The sequence below is a fragment of the Bombus vancouverensis genome, chromosome 5, assembly GCF_051014615.1.
Source record: "Bombus vancouverensis nearcticus chromosome 5, iyBomVanc1_principal, whole genome shotgun sequence".
In the NCBI taxonomy this organism is placed as follows: Eukaryota; Metazoa; Arthropoda; class Insecta; order Hymenoptera; family Apidae; genus Bombus; species Bombus vancouverensis.
The window spans coordinates 8,388,973-8,405,109 of NC_134915.1; the positions used below are offsets into that span (position 1 = coordinate 8,388,973).

General features: G+C 29.8%; 1 long non-coding RNA gene across 1 annotated transcript; it reads right to left on the bottom strand.

The window, feature by feature from the left end:
• Positions 1 to 10,792: 10,792 nt before the first annotated feature.
• LOC143302668 (uncharacterized) lies at positions 10,793 to 16,101 on the bottom strand. The gene is made up of 3 exons (XR_013058348.1): positions 15,964 to 16,101; positions 14,173 to 14,709; positions 10,793 to 13,239 (listed from the first exon to the last, which is right to left on the bottom strand). It is a non-coding gene; the product is annotated as an uncharacterized LOC143302668 (long non-coding RNA).
• Positions 16,102 to 16,137: the final 36 nt, after the last annotated feature.

Here is a 16,137-nt window from a genome sequence, read left to right on the forward strand (position 1 = left end):
ACGAAAAATGATTGTTTCATTATATAGTAAACATTTTTATTATGCATTCTTCTACGTTATTAGATAAGTACGAGAAATAAAACTTCACAAAATTATTTGGATAAGATATGATAGAAGCATAAAATTATTTTACTACTTAAATACTCTCTTGTTTATATTATGAATGTATCAGTAACAAATGTAATAATATATCAAGGACAGAATAAATCTGACAGCATCATGGAATTTTGTGTGTTCTGAAATATCGATCGCGCAAAAATTACAGGTTTTGTTATGCCATCTATGATTTAGGGCGGTTAGTGGAATCATATTACATCTAACCGTCAAACTTAACAAAATCAACACAAGTGAACCAACCTCTTCTGTTTGTAACAGCCATATATACTATTAAAATGACTTAAATTAATTTATTTATAAAATAACTGATAATAATATAATACGTACCTGAATCATCTGCGCCCTGGTGGCAGAAATAGGAATTAAAAATTGAAATTACATCATTTCGCGCGGTGTCGTACTGAAAGGTGGAAGCAACTGCAGAGAGTTTGTTATAAATGTGAAAAATTTAATACACATCGACATGACATTGCTTCAAAACGGTGAGGAACTTAATTTAAATCGTTTTGTATTTACAGTTATTAACATATTAAGGACCAATCATGTTTGTGAGAATTGTTGTGTTTATTCCGATGCTTGAAGCCGATCACGAAAATTTTCATATTTTCATCGTTGTCTTTTAGAAAAGAACAGTTTAACTGTATCTTGAGTAGGAAAAACGATTAATCCGCAATATGTTAACATGCAAACATAATTTATAGTGATTTATCGTATTTCTATGTAAATAGACGAATATCGAAATAAATTTTAAAAAATCACACAATATCCAGGTATTAATAGAACGTGATACGTTCCTGATCCAAGTGCACCCTGGTGGTAAATTTTAAGATTAAAATTTGAAATTACATCATTCAGCGCGGCGTCATATTGAGAAAAAAAAGCAACTATAGAGAGTTCGTCATAAATATGGAAAATTTAATATACGACACCAAAGTATTGCTTCCAACTAGTGAGAATCTTAATTTTATTAACTTTGTATTCGTAATTTCATACAATTTATCCCGATTTGTCGTTTTTTATACTAGAATAAAAGAAATGTACTCGTTGTCGAAATGAATTAAGACTTCCGTTTTAAGCATGTAAGAATATTTGTATATTCTTATATTTTGCTGTAATTATTATCTATTATTAAAAAATAAATTTCATATTTTATATATTATATATTATATATATGTAATATTTTATATATTTCATATTTCATATTTTTATATAGAATTTCATATTTTATTATCTCAAATTCTTCGAACAATGATTAATGTTTCTGGGAACAAATTATAATAATTCATTATTTGTTAAAAGAATGTCACTCTTTCCTTTCCTTTTCGATCCTTGGAAAGGACCTAATGGTGCTTTAAAAGTAAAAAATGTAAGTATCTTCTTATTTTGTACTTCGTTTAATTCTATTTGTTGTGTTTTACAATAATTATTATTAATTAAAAGGTAGAATCTGATTGAAAATTTGGTAAGTGTAAACCTTTCATTTTTGAATTGAATATTATTATTAAAATTTTCTATTTAATAGAGATCAGTCTTTTATTATTTCAAACTTTCAAAATAATTAGCATTGTCATTGAGAATAATTATATTTTATGCTTTATTAGGCCTCTTCCAGTCTTCACTTCTTCTATTGAATTCGATGATTTCGATTTGATGGTAGCTTGATGGTAATTTCCCTTGAGGTACAACAATATTGTTGACAACGCTCTTCGCATTTAATTGTGAGTCACATGCATTTTTGTTCCTCTGGTTACTTAGCCACGTCATAGGATGAAAGGTCCAAATCGATACGGGTAACTGGCCCGGCAAGTTTGCCATAGAAAAGGGCAACTATTAATGGTTTTCTATCTTCTGGACCATCCAGAGAATGGAAGGTCATTCTCATTTTTTTTGCCGATATACTATGTACTATATGTCGTCCTTCCATTACATTGGGCAAGTCGCGGTCTTTTTATTAGTGTTGCGAGAAATTAATTACGGCCTGAATTGGAGTTCTGATAAAATGATATCTTAGTGCTGCGAAAAAATGATATTCCTGTATATTTTAGTGTTGCGAATTATGACATCGCGATTGTTTTAATCAGTTTTCTAGTTAGAGTTGCGTTGATGAAAGTTCACATTTTCTAAAATAGTGTTGCGCCTATATCATGCCCAATCTTCTTCCACTGAACTGTGGAAGCACGCTCCAGCTCCTGGACCATCTGATGCAGTTTCATCAACAGTATGTCATCATGCTCAATATCACACTAATATGATAGTATAAAATATTATCCATAAAAATTTCAAAAGTTAGCATTATATTTCTTGAAGTTTAGCCTACAATATATTAAATTCTACATTTAATTATGTGCTAGCATGAATGTAGAAGTATTCGTATTGCAATTATATTCTTCACAATTTTGTAATAAAATTTAATTTTAATTCCAGTCACAACTAATGTCGTAATTTTCTTTTACGAATCATTAAAAATATGATTATTTTATAGTGATGAAAATATGATCATTTTATAGTTAGTGGTTTCGTTTTCGTTTGAGTTAGAATTAAACTGCAGCTGAAAATTAAATTGAATATACATAATTTCTGTGCTCCTCGTAGCAAATTCAGAGGGCGCAAGAAACATCCTAATCTTCTTCGAAGTCGGTATTCCAGAACGTGAGACACAAAGTCCCATTTAATGTCACGTCTATCCAATCCTTAGTTAATGGTATAACAACACTTCCGACTTTTTGCACGATCGGTATTTCAGAACATATGACACAAAGTCCCATATGAGTCTTAAATACCTTATACACACCTATCTACTACCATACATCTAATCCGTATCTTATTGATGCTTTTATTTCGATAAGGTTAATGAAATTAATATCATAGATTCTTCATTGATATTTAATCTGTATTAATATTATTAATATTCTTTATATGCAGTAAAATATTGTTATTTTGACATAAGTATTTTTATAGCGTTCTAAATTTTTGATGTTAAAGCATTAACAAGTATTTGAATTCAACACAAGGAAGGCAAATTAAAAATAGTTTTAATGCATATTATTGCATTGTACAGTACGTTGAAATGAGTTAGTTTTGAAGTTAACTTTTCGATAAAGTATCATTATCCTTGGTATTCTTTCGTCATATGAGCGGCAAGTAGGAAAAGATTTTTATCTAGTTTGTATATGATATCACGAGGATTCTTATCAGATAACGCAATTTATATTTAGGCTTGCAGTGGAACACGCGTATTTGATGAAAAAAAGTGCAAAACTACAGCATTTCTTAAAATAGCGTTTGTATCATTGGTAACAAATTCATGTTAACCAAAATAATAAATATCGTGACTAATCGAGGATCAATTTCAATTTGTCTCTTTCGAGTGGTTGAATGGTTGAATTTTGCACTTTTGTCTGGGAATGGATTACTTACAAACACCTGGCCTCAGACAGTGGTCACAGATACGGTGGATCACTTTACAATAGAACTGTGTAATGCCGCTTGTATTTTTTACGGACGGATATGTTAGAATGTTTATTCGCAAATCATCGTTTCCAGCGCAGGTATCGCTGAAGCTAATGTTCTCGTTAGTTAACAATATCCATAATTCTAAAGCTTAATCTAACGTGACAAGTTTCACCAAGGGTTCCGTTTAACGTCAGATCAATTTCAATTCAACTGTCATTATAGATTCTTTTCAAACCCTGCTTCTCCCTGAATATCGCTACAAAGTAGGCCAACTTATACATTTCCTGTAATCGTATACGATAAACAATGTATCCTATAACTCTATATTATTACAGCACAACGTTAATTTAAATTAACTTGATCGGTAAACGTATAGAGGAGTAAATATGTAATCGTTTTAACCGACTAATTTCGGTTTGATTTAGTTTGGGTTAATGATTAAATGGAGAATACCTGCTATAAGTAATTTACATATCTCACGTGAATGTCTTGCATTTGAAGTAAATATGTAAATAAAATATATGAAACAGGAAGAAAAAAATATTCAAAGAAATTTTTTATAGTTTTTTTCTTCTAAATATATAAAGTTAACTGATTGGCGATTGCAGTAAAACTTTTGTGTTTATTCCATTGAAAGAATGATTAAGTGTAAAGAATAGCAAGAAAAAACAAGATACAATACATTTTACTGATCATACTATATTAATTGGTGACATGATTCATTTACCATTCGTGGAAGATTATCTCTTCTTCGCAACTATGAGCTTATTGTTTTCCCTGTTTCGTACCACTTTTGTATTGCTCTTTAAAAGACTGTATTATTTCTGATGATTTGGGATGGCTTTCATCAATTTTTTAGTCTGCTTATTGTTTATATTCCTTTAATAATGATTTTACATAATTAAGTTTTGACATTAAACCTTTTCTCATACTTGTCTTCTGTTTTCATGTCTTAGAGTTATGAGAGTATATTGTGGACACACACAATACCTTTAGTTTGAGTTTGGTGCTCTACATCTTGTTTTCAAATTATGAAGACGATAACGATAATACACTTGATATATAGGTACTTATTTTTCCTTCTTCACTATAATGATATATTTTGTCATCAGTAAACTTCCACGCAATTTTTCATCAATCTAATATCATCATTTTTCCAAATATTTGAATTATATCGTTACACTGTTCGAGTCACAGTCGTCTGAGAACATTGTAATACAACAAAATTTAGAGAACGAAGCATTTGTTAAACAAAGCAGATGTTAATATGTAAAAAAATATCGGCTCTTATAATTTGGGCTCTTTATTACTATCAAATACACCCTTTGAAACCATTTAAATCCCTCTTACAATTATTCGTTTTCTCTCATTAGATGGCGGATGTTTATGTATCTAGCTTTATGAATATACACAGCTCAAAAAATGGAACTGAAGCAAAAGTTTGTTTTATCAAATAATATTATAATGGGTATTTTATTTTCGATATATTATATATTTTTGAATATTTCATGTAGCATTCTATACATATATGTATTTATAAATATCTTATAGATACATAATCATCCACGGTCTATTTCTTATTTAGATGTTCGATTTAAATGGACATTCTGTATTATTTATTACAACAAATACAACAATCTTAACTATATGCTTTTAATTTTATGCATTATATGCTATTCTAATTGTTTAACGAATTCTCAGATATTTGGTTCCTGGAATCAAAAGATCTTACGATGTCGTACATTTGTAATGTAATTCTATACATTTAAAGTTACGTGTGGAGAATCAAATTACATTCAATATACGTTTAATATCAATTATTGTATGACGAAATGTCACGATGCACGAGAAAGTCAAGAAACAAATTTAATACCTTTTCGCTCTATATTTCATGAATAGATTAAGTAATTCAATTCGTACGACGGTTTATTGTAGAATATTTTGCGATTCAATACACAGAAGAATGGAAATGTTCTTATCGACTAAGGTCATGACTCATCGTGTTAAATATAGATACATATTTCCTAAGAGATTTATTGGGATGCTTTGCATCGAATCTACGAGGAAAAAAGTTCATAGCGGTTCCGCAGTCGGATATCTTAACTAATGTACTTTCCTAGATACAACGTCAAGCGGATACATTTTCGATTGATTAAACCAGCTTGATTTCTTTCATTTATATAAATATCCTTTCGAATGCAAGAATGTTAAAAATTATGTAATGTATTCAAGTATACAGACAAAAAAAATGCAAAAATCGAAAGTATTGATCACGTTTTTGCTCGAAACACATCGTGGAAGCCGATTTTTTATCTTTTTAATTACGGCGCATCCTATCAAAAATTCCGAAGAAGTTTGAGGATAATAATCGTGTTAATATATCGCTACTGTAGAAATAAAAAGATGATCGTTCTAAAACTTTAATGCGAAATCTGTATTTTCCAGCATTTTCTATTTCGTATACTTAGAATTCGCAAAAAAAATCTAAAAAGATTCTCTAGCTTGGATTACTGCCTCTACGATGTTCCCGAATTTTTTCAATATTTTTGCGTACCATTAAATAGGCAAAGTAAGGTAAAAACCAACAATCAGAATTTATTCTGTAATTAGCTTTCCGATCGAGGTAAAAGCTTGAAAATTAGTGTATGTTTTCTTTTGATGAGCTATCGAACGGTATCACCAGGTAAAGTCATATTAAGGACACCTTTGTCCTATTACACTGCTGTACACTTTCATATATTTTTTAAGACCCACAATCTCGAAATTTAGTGATTCAGTGAAAATCATTCAAAAGTCGTTAGAAAACTATTTTCTAGTCTACGAATAAATAAGGTAAGTGATAGTAAAATTGTAAGTCACGGGCGTGTTTAAATTTGTGAGGAAAATGATTGCTAGTTATAGTGCTATGTCATATACATACCCTTTATTTTACATTATTGAATCATAATCGTGGAAGGAGTTGTAGTTCAAAATTAACAAAGGTACACCTTATTTGTAACAGTTTAACGGGAACTTAACTTTCCTAAAAAACGGTGTTATTAAAAAATATTTATGAGATATCAAAAAATGCTTTGTGTTGCTGTTTTGGGAGATTTGTATTTTAATTTCAATTAAAACTGTTTGAAAGTATTTTTGACTGAAACTCGCGCTGTAATTAACCTGGTGGTTAAAGTTATAATTAAAGCACATTTTTTGAGTTCAATTGAGTTAAAATTTGTAGTTTATTATCTCTTGATAAAATCAATTATGCCCATTACAGTTAAATATACATGTAGGCAGTAAACATTGAGATATATAAATTGCCTGCTAGGAATAAGATAGAACGAAATGTATTTATTCTTGCAACAGAAAAATATTGTTTTCTTTGCTGACAAATAAGAGTACAAAGAAATATTATGGTTTCAATGATATAAATAGTTAACACAGTAAGATGATAACGAGGAATTGTTCGGCGTCGACGACGTGACAGACGGCAATGTCATTGCCAGAGGATTCGCTACGGCCGCGGCCGTTGAAACTCGTCGTGTCCGGGAAGTTGGTCCATTAGCTCTTAACATTCTCGCGTTAACGCCGTTTATTACGTGGGCGTAACGTAATACCTTCGCGTGGACCATTTTATCAGACGGCATATACTTCCAAGTATCTAAGTAGACGTTACGACATCAATTATTGGAATTGTCAGCAACCAAGTGATAAAACATGTAAAAGCTCACAACTTCAGATTCTGGATTTGTTTATCTGTTTATCTTACTTAATTGTAATTTGATATTAAAATCAATGTATAAAATATATCTAAAAGAAATTTCTTCTTCAGAATTAAATTACTCGCTTCCTCATAATATATTATAAGGTGGCTAGCACGGAACTGATTGATTGTTTGAAATTTCGGGTTCAGGTCATGTAATGGTACCATGTCCGAGCGTGTTAGAAGGAGCTTCGAAGGCTTTTGCACCATTTAGCTGTATTTTGTTCTGCACCTTAATTACGTCGCGATATCCAATAGAAGTAAGTAATAATTTATTTCTTTTTTTGGAGAATTCATTAAATCAAAATGATCATGGCCGCGTAATAGAAAGTTCTAAAAAATATCTATACTGCCATAATAGCTAATACTAGTGAACACTTTGAACTATTGTATCATTGTACCATTCTATGTTTCTTTTGTATTATGGAAAGACAAATTAAAGTTATCTTTTTTCTTTTACGGGATATTAAATCTTTTCTATCAATTAGTGTTTGCTCTACTACGTGAAGCTTTATAATTAGTATCTCATGAAGAGCAGTTTTATAATTCTTTTCTTCTAGTTTTGTAGTGAAATGTACACGTGTGAGCGAATTTACGGAAATATGTAAAAATATATGAAAATGAACATTTATGAAGTTTCTTAGAAAATATACATTTTCCTCTTTTCTAGATTGTTATTTAAATTTAATTTATCAATGTTTTATTCATTTTTATGACATACACTTTTAGAATACGATATATTTTTTACGGAGATTCATTTTTCGTATTTTTTTCATAGTATTATTATAATTTTTATGAATAAAATGCATGGTTGTAGGGGATAGGGTGTCATAAATATCTTCCATGTAAAATACATCTATCTAAATAGTTTATTTTAATACTAAAGTTTCTGTTTGTAGAAAACTGCAATTGCATTATCATTATAATTCTGTCTTCATTCATACAAGTAAAAGCAGTAAGCGATACACTTACAAATTTTCGGTTAGCAACACGATAAAATATGTCGCGCGAAATGTTTAAGGAGAAAGTCGAAATCCTTGAAATGTTTATACTAAGTGAAATACTCTTACCTGCATGACGCATACACGGAAGATTGTTGTTAAGTCAGCAGCATTGTTTCTTATATTAAATACAATAATTCATATAGTCTAATTGTAAGTAGAGATATTTAAACATCAGAGTGAATTATCATGTTCTTGTTCCCAGTTAATGGTATGTCATTTTCTCAAATTTATTATTTTTGTTACTTTTGAAAATGATTTTTTATATTAATTTCATATAAAATAATTACATAACATACTTGTGACTTCTGATGCTTCGGGCCTCAATTGTTCAAAATTTATTTCGCAATGTTCACAAAATGTCGCAAAATCGCAATATACTACTGATACGTTTGAAATTCGAAAAACCACAAATATGTCATCTTATGAAAGTTTAAAATATAAAATTATATGTATATCAGTTTGTTTTGTATAAAGATATTGAAACTAATTACATAAAATAGAAAATAGTTTAATACATAAGATATATAATTATTAGAATATATGATAAAAATAATATTCGTAGGAAACAAGTATATAATTAGTAAAATATGTGTGTAATACAAATATGTAATATATATACATATATTTATTTTTTTATGTGTAATAATGAATATGTATACATATATGTATACATATTATAAAAGCTTATTTCATAAAGTAGATACAGCATCGAGAAACTCAAATAATAATATAATGAAAAGTATAACGTTACAAACAAAAGTACAACAAGTATAACGAATCTTATTCTTCTATTTTTACATTGCTTTCTCTATCTCTCTTAATTCCGTTTATCAGTTTCCCTTTTTTTATTATTACTTTTAAAGCTTACAATTAGAGTTCTATCCAAGTTTCTTTTACTCACCGTGTCTGCGATACAGTGTTACGCAAGACATATCTATAACAACCGCCACGGACAACTAATGCAATTTCGACGATAGATTAGATTTCCCTTTGATTTGTCTTCTCTCGGCTCGAGGTTTGAAATAGACTATAGGAAAAGGCACGATAATCTTTCCTATATTCGTTGCATGACAACAACATCAAGATGTACTATTAATAAAATTTAGTTAACGTATCAACTTCCGACGTGATTCGCTGCTTTGGTTTCGCTGGTTGCTTTTAATTGACCAGTCGTGTAATTGGATTTGTTGTTAAGGAATGTTTTGTACCGAAATGGCACATGTGTCTGTAATTGAAGAGTATAATTTCTGTTGACTGAACGCTGCATTATGTAAAAGTCGATTCGCATTCACAACGATAATTTAGATTAATAATGATTTGTGTACATGTGGTAATGTTTTTGTCATTAATCTTGACGTAAATGATACTCGCAATCAGTACGATGATGTATACAAGTAAGTTTAGATTACAACGTGCTTCGCAATTAAATATTAAGTAATTTTATAAGAGAAGAAGCTTGCAGTTTAATTTTAATTTAAAAAGTATCAAAAAGTAACAATTTAGATTTTATTTAAAAAACATTCTGTAAACGATGATATAAACTTACGAATTCACAGTAATAATTTTTTAATACAGTAATAATTGTTTACTACTAAACGATACCAATTTTTAATATAGTTGGGCGTAATTAATTAGTATATGAATGCTGTAATAAATACAATCGTTTATATTTCTCGATAGCAAACATTAAAGAAATTTTAATTCGTATTGAATTAAAAATTTTTTGGACCTATGATAGAAAGGCGGAAGCAGTTATTACAACATACATATATATGTTTGCATATGTATATATGCAGAAGACTGTCAGAACTAGTTCGAAGGAATATCGAAGACTTCTGCACATCATTGCACATCAAAAATAGAAAATGATTATGCACAAAAATTATTACTATCATCTATTATGTAATATAATTATTTAAAAATTCTTTTCGCAGATATCTTTATTGGGCAGTATATCATAAATTGTGGGACTTCATTATTAAAAATTTTCAATAAGGATGTCAAGAATGACTAGTAGTAAGGAAGTATTGGTAGTACGTTAGAGATTGGAAAGTAATAAAAGATAATTGATCTTGACTTCGCCTAAGCTATGTAATAATTTAAAAACGTGGTTTGTCAGGTGAAAGTTAGTTTCAAATAAATTGACATATTTCTATATTACCTTCATCATTCAAAAATAAATTATTCAAACATTATTATCATAATATCAATAATGCCTCAAATTTTTTATAAATACAACTTTTAGCAATATTCTTGAAATATTATCTTCATTTTTGTTATCACACCTTGAATCGTTAACGCTGTAAAGTATTCGAACATATCAAAATACATATTGATTTATGAATCACTAAGCCAAAAACAATGATATAACTCAATACAATTTTATGACACGTATATTCAGTAAAAATATATTGAGCAAAAATGATAATACATATACATAAAATAGGGAATTGCAAGCTTCGTAACAAAGAGATAATCTCATTCATGAATTTTATTAAATAACTGTGTTGTAAGCATTTGCGTGTATAAAATTATACTTACTTAAACGATGATTGGATGAAAACAATTTACAATACGCGTAATAGTATTGTATCATGTTATCATTTGTGTATTTCTACGAATTATAAATCCTCTATTGAATCATTACATTAGCTTGAATTTTACGTACAAAAATCTGCACTTATTCCAATTATTCTATTTACTGAGAAAACATGGGTCTCGACTAAATTGACCCTCTTGGTGTTATAACACGCAACTTGGCTAAGAAACACCTACGATCAAAGAAAAGGAAAAAAACGATTCTTATACCAATTTAACATCATACATATATATACAGTTTTACATAGTAATGAAAGAATTTGTACAGAAATTGTTGTAGGATTTCATGAAAATTTCATTAGTAACTCATCAATTCTTTGACTGAAATTACATTCTCCAATTCGTTGTTATTAGTTACTGTTCGTACTGCAAATATGTTGCTGCAAATTTCCTGGATTGCCTGGTAATATCGATATCGGGAGTAGGTAGGTGGATAAATACGAAATATTCTTGGAATCAGACAACGCGACTTTTCATACGTTGGAGACTGATACATTTCTAAGAGACACTATTCGCAAAGAAAAGTACTTATCTTCATATAATATATGTTTCGTCATCTACATTTTCAGAGGACTGAATTATTTGAAAAATTAATATATCGTAGCATGTTTCATATTTCCAAATAATATGTGGAATCTTTCATTGATTTTCTAAAAACGAATATATGTAGTTTTACACGTACGTAACAATTTACACCTATATTTGTATAATAGTTTTGATACTCATTTGATATTTACAGAACAAGCGTTTTTCATAATATTTTCCATATATTGAATAAACAGCTATTGATAAAACTTTAATTCAGGAATCAGTGAATCACTATATTCCGCGTTATCATTTCTATTTACGCTGTGTAAAGTAAATTTCTTCAATCACCGTTGGCTCTGTACTATTACACTTTAGTTACCACTTCTATTTATCAGAGAAAAATATGAATGAATAATAAAGTACTATGAAATACGGATTTCATCGATAGAAAATCAATTCATAGAATTATAGTTATTACTAGAGAAAAAATTCTTGCTCATATTTCGAAGAGATAGGATGAAAAGATAGAAAAGAAAAAGAGAAAGAAAGATAGAGAGATCGGTTATAATAGGATAGTGGCTTCTGATCAACGTCGGCGACGTCTTGAAGGTTGACCGGAAATTCGGAAGAGGTGGTCGGTTCTGGAGAATTAGCACTGACCTAGGGAAGGCCTCGAGGTCGTCGATGGCACACATTCCGAGTGCGCCTATATTAAGTTAACTGCTTCATAGCTGCCGATTGGACAGCCGGTTTGCCATTGCCAACATATAGGTATACGCAGGGTATAGGCAATGCCAATTGCACGCATCCGCAAATTTGCCACCAACTGGCACGCTTATGTTATAGAGTTACTATGGCTCTACCTAAGTGGTTCCTCTCTCTAAGACACTGTGTAAAGGTGTGCTCACAACGATTTCTTTATTTCGATTTCATTACGCTGTAACATAGGAGGAACCTTTCACAATTACACGTCGCCTAAAATGTACAAGCTGTGTCTGTATTCAGAAGTTCCAGCGACTCCGCGTAAAAGAAGAAAATAAGAAAGCGGAAGAAACTTACATTTGTATTGTAGTTTCTCTTTTAACACGCTTTTAAATAAAAATGATATTTTTACGGTTAGTTTGTTTTCAACGATGTGCAATTATAAACGAAGTTAAGATCATGTTTAGTACATTTTATATATATCGATTATTGTAAAAGTAAAAGATATAGAAATTAGGTTGATTTTAAAATTTATTTATTTAGTTTATTAGATTAAAAGACACAATTTAGTAGATGTTTTCTTTTACAAAAAAAACTTCTTTATGGAAAAAATACTTTGTAAAGTCTACGTTATTAGTGTTAATCCGAAATATTTTGCAAATAGCAAAAAGCTAAAATAAATTATACCCGATATATAATATAGTAAACTATAATCATTGCTAGTTCCCCTAACTTTGTCAAACTCATGCTCATTATCGTGTAATCGGTTGCATGTAGATTTAATGGGATTGTAAGTATTATAACTAACCCTTCTAAAAGTATGATTGCTCCACGCGTTACGTGCTTAAACAGCTTACAAAAGTAATTTTTTTATGAGCTTTTTTAGAAAGGATAAGAATATCTTCTTTAGATGTTGTTTATGTGTATTTACGCTGCATTACTATATTTATTCTGACAAATAGGTGCTATCTAAAATTAGAATAAAAAATAAATACAGTTAAAAAATTTAATCTTTGAATTACAATATTCTGTCGTATAATTTGAAAAGATATTTCCATATTTTTCTTCTGTTTCTCCTTTTCTTCCGATAATCTGTCAATTAAATTAACAAGCAGATGTCAGTGAATATATACTTGCTGTATTCGTTTTCTCTTAACAGAAACCATAATTGATCATCTCGTGAGTCAAACGTAGGTTACGATGCTAAAGGAAATGATATTATATCACGCTCGCACCTGTGTTACTGGTTGCTTTACATGCCAAGGTTGTAACGCAAAACGATATTAGTATTTGCATTAGTATTTGTATTATGACCAAATGTTCGTAATGTAAATTGTGAATCTTAAATAATAGGAATTCTGAAGTTGTGCAGTAATGAGGTATTTAATTTCCTCAGTTCTCTATAAAAGAAATCCTACATTCGGACATCTACATATATGTATGTATACGCGATTTATACGATATTTGTAAGTTTCTTCTAAAGTAGTAAAAGTGTTACTAATATAGTAAAGAGTATAAAAGAAATAAAGATGGTTAACTCGTTTTATACTATTTTTTTTCTATAATACTGATATATTTTATCAGTATCATTATTCTATGTAATAAAGATAATAAATTATAACATTTTAAAGGTAAATATATAATAATAAAAAATATTTATATAAAATATTAAATGGCGTTGACATAAAATGTATGAAATACATGTATATTAAATATTTAAAATATAAATACTTTAAGAAATGGATGTATGTATACATTTCACATGTGTGCACAGGAAATTAAACGTGGAAATTAAATAAATAAACTAAACAAACATTGATTGATAAGATATTTGATATCAGCGTGCAGGTGATAGTACTTTATAAAATTTTGATTTTTCTTTTACGTTTCAGTATCAATAATAATAATAAAAAATATGAGTAAATATTGGACGTAAAAGCAATTCGTTAGTGATTCCTCACATCGTAATGATGTTTGACTTGCAATAACGCCTTAATCGTTGATTTGTAATAACCGTATGCTTACCGGCAGTAAAGCAATAGACGTGTTAGGCGTTTAGGTCGACTCGATCCACTACTTGTTTCTCGACTCCGCTTCTCCGCTCGTAAGAATCTCTTTCTGGGTCAGAAAATATACGACGAGTGTCGGTCGATATGACTAACAATAAGTCATAGACCAGAAGCCACCTTGGAGAATTCTCTCTGCTGTGCCAGTGCTTGAGATGATGGAGACATGAATAAGTGATAATCGATAATCGAATATCCTAAGTTCGAATGCTCAGTCATTGCGAACCAAGACTACCGAGGATAGTGTGAAAAATTAACGTCTTTTCTATTTTTTGTCGTAAAGTTGTCCTGTTACGATTCATTCGTTGCAAATTATGTTTTATGCACGAGCAGTTTATCTTTAGTGTAATCTTGGGTAGGATGTTATGAAGTTTGCCCGTGGATGATGCGAATCCTACTAGGATGGTTACTGTGCGACGTGAACTATTCCTTTTAATCGTATCTTGAAGTTCTATTACGATTTCGGTGATTGGAATGTTATATTTTGTACCTGTAACTGATAATTAGAATAAATAATGTATTGCCTGAATTAGAATAAAATATTTTGTACTCTACGTAGTTAAGAGTATATTACCGATTTCTTTAGCAAAAATAGATAAAATGATAAATAATTAATATTAATGGGTCATTATATTTGTCACTTTCATGAAATTTTTTTCAACACAATGAATTTATTTCTATATCTATGATCTGTGTAAATTACGATATTATAAGTTTCACTCTCTGGTATAAGAAATTACTGATAATGGATTACGTATAATAGATTAGATATAAATTTTTACTGTTTTATTCACTCACGCATTTGAAGACGTGTTATTCCACAGTTACAAAAATATTGCTTGTTTATTTTACATTGCTGCAATTAACTTTATTTTCTCAGATTTTATTATGAATTTTAGCAAAATTAAAAAGATTGATACTACACATGTAAATGGACATTGAATCTCGTTATGCATTAGTTGCACGCACTTTTGAGTACATTTTTGTATTCGTGCAGAAAATTTATTTAGAAATTTTATTTTATCAGGTTCAAATAGCTATTGTTTTCTTCAGTTGTTCTTCTTTAATAAAGTACCTATGCACATACATGGCCTAAATAATTCATATATAAGAGGGTGTATACAGATATATCTATATATCTAGCATTAATGTCAAATGTAATTGTACCGTTAGAATGTTATAATCACTATGATTTAGGGTTACGCAATTTCAGTCTTGCAAATAGCGTGGGTTGCTAACAGTAACTGAATGATTAAAGGTATTCCAGGTAATGGATTGATCAGAATTATTGTGAATCGTTACTTGTAGCTATGTATATGCAGAATCTTCATACTTATATTTTCCCGTTATTTGAAATTACAAGATGAGAATTTGTAATTCGATATTATTCGATGTTTCTTTTATTTTTCCTTTATTTGTAAATATCGGTTGAGTTAATACATCATATTTTACATTTCACTCACGTTAAATCTTATTCCCATCATTTTTTACAATTACTAAATCAAACAAATCTAACTTATTGCTTAAATTCTTTTTCCTCTGTTCCATTAATTACGAAGATAAATAAAGTAACTTTATACAATAAGATAGAGAGCTAAATAAAAATAATAGTTTAATTGATCACATTGATTAAGTAGAAATTGGGATGAATCATATATTATATGTCGATTAATAGAAAAAGGATACAAGAACAGGGGAACATGATTTCGCAGTTGTTTAGTATTTCATCATACATATATAAAGGACAAACCTGGGAGATCGGCGTTCTTCAAAACGATTTCACCGGTTCCCCGAGACAGATCGCGCACACCTATCGCTACCAAGTGTGCATCGTGAATCGTGGTGGGGCCGCCGAGAGAGCAAGCGGAGAGTTGGTAGGCCTGCCCGCTGACTACGTTCTCTCGCTCATGGATTGTCAGAGTCC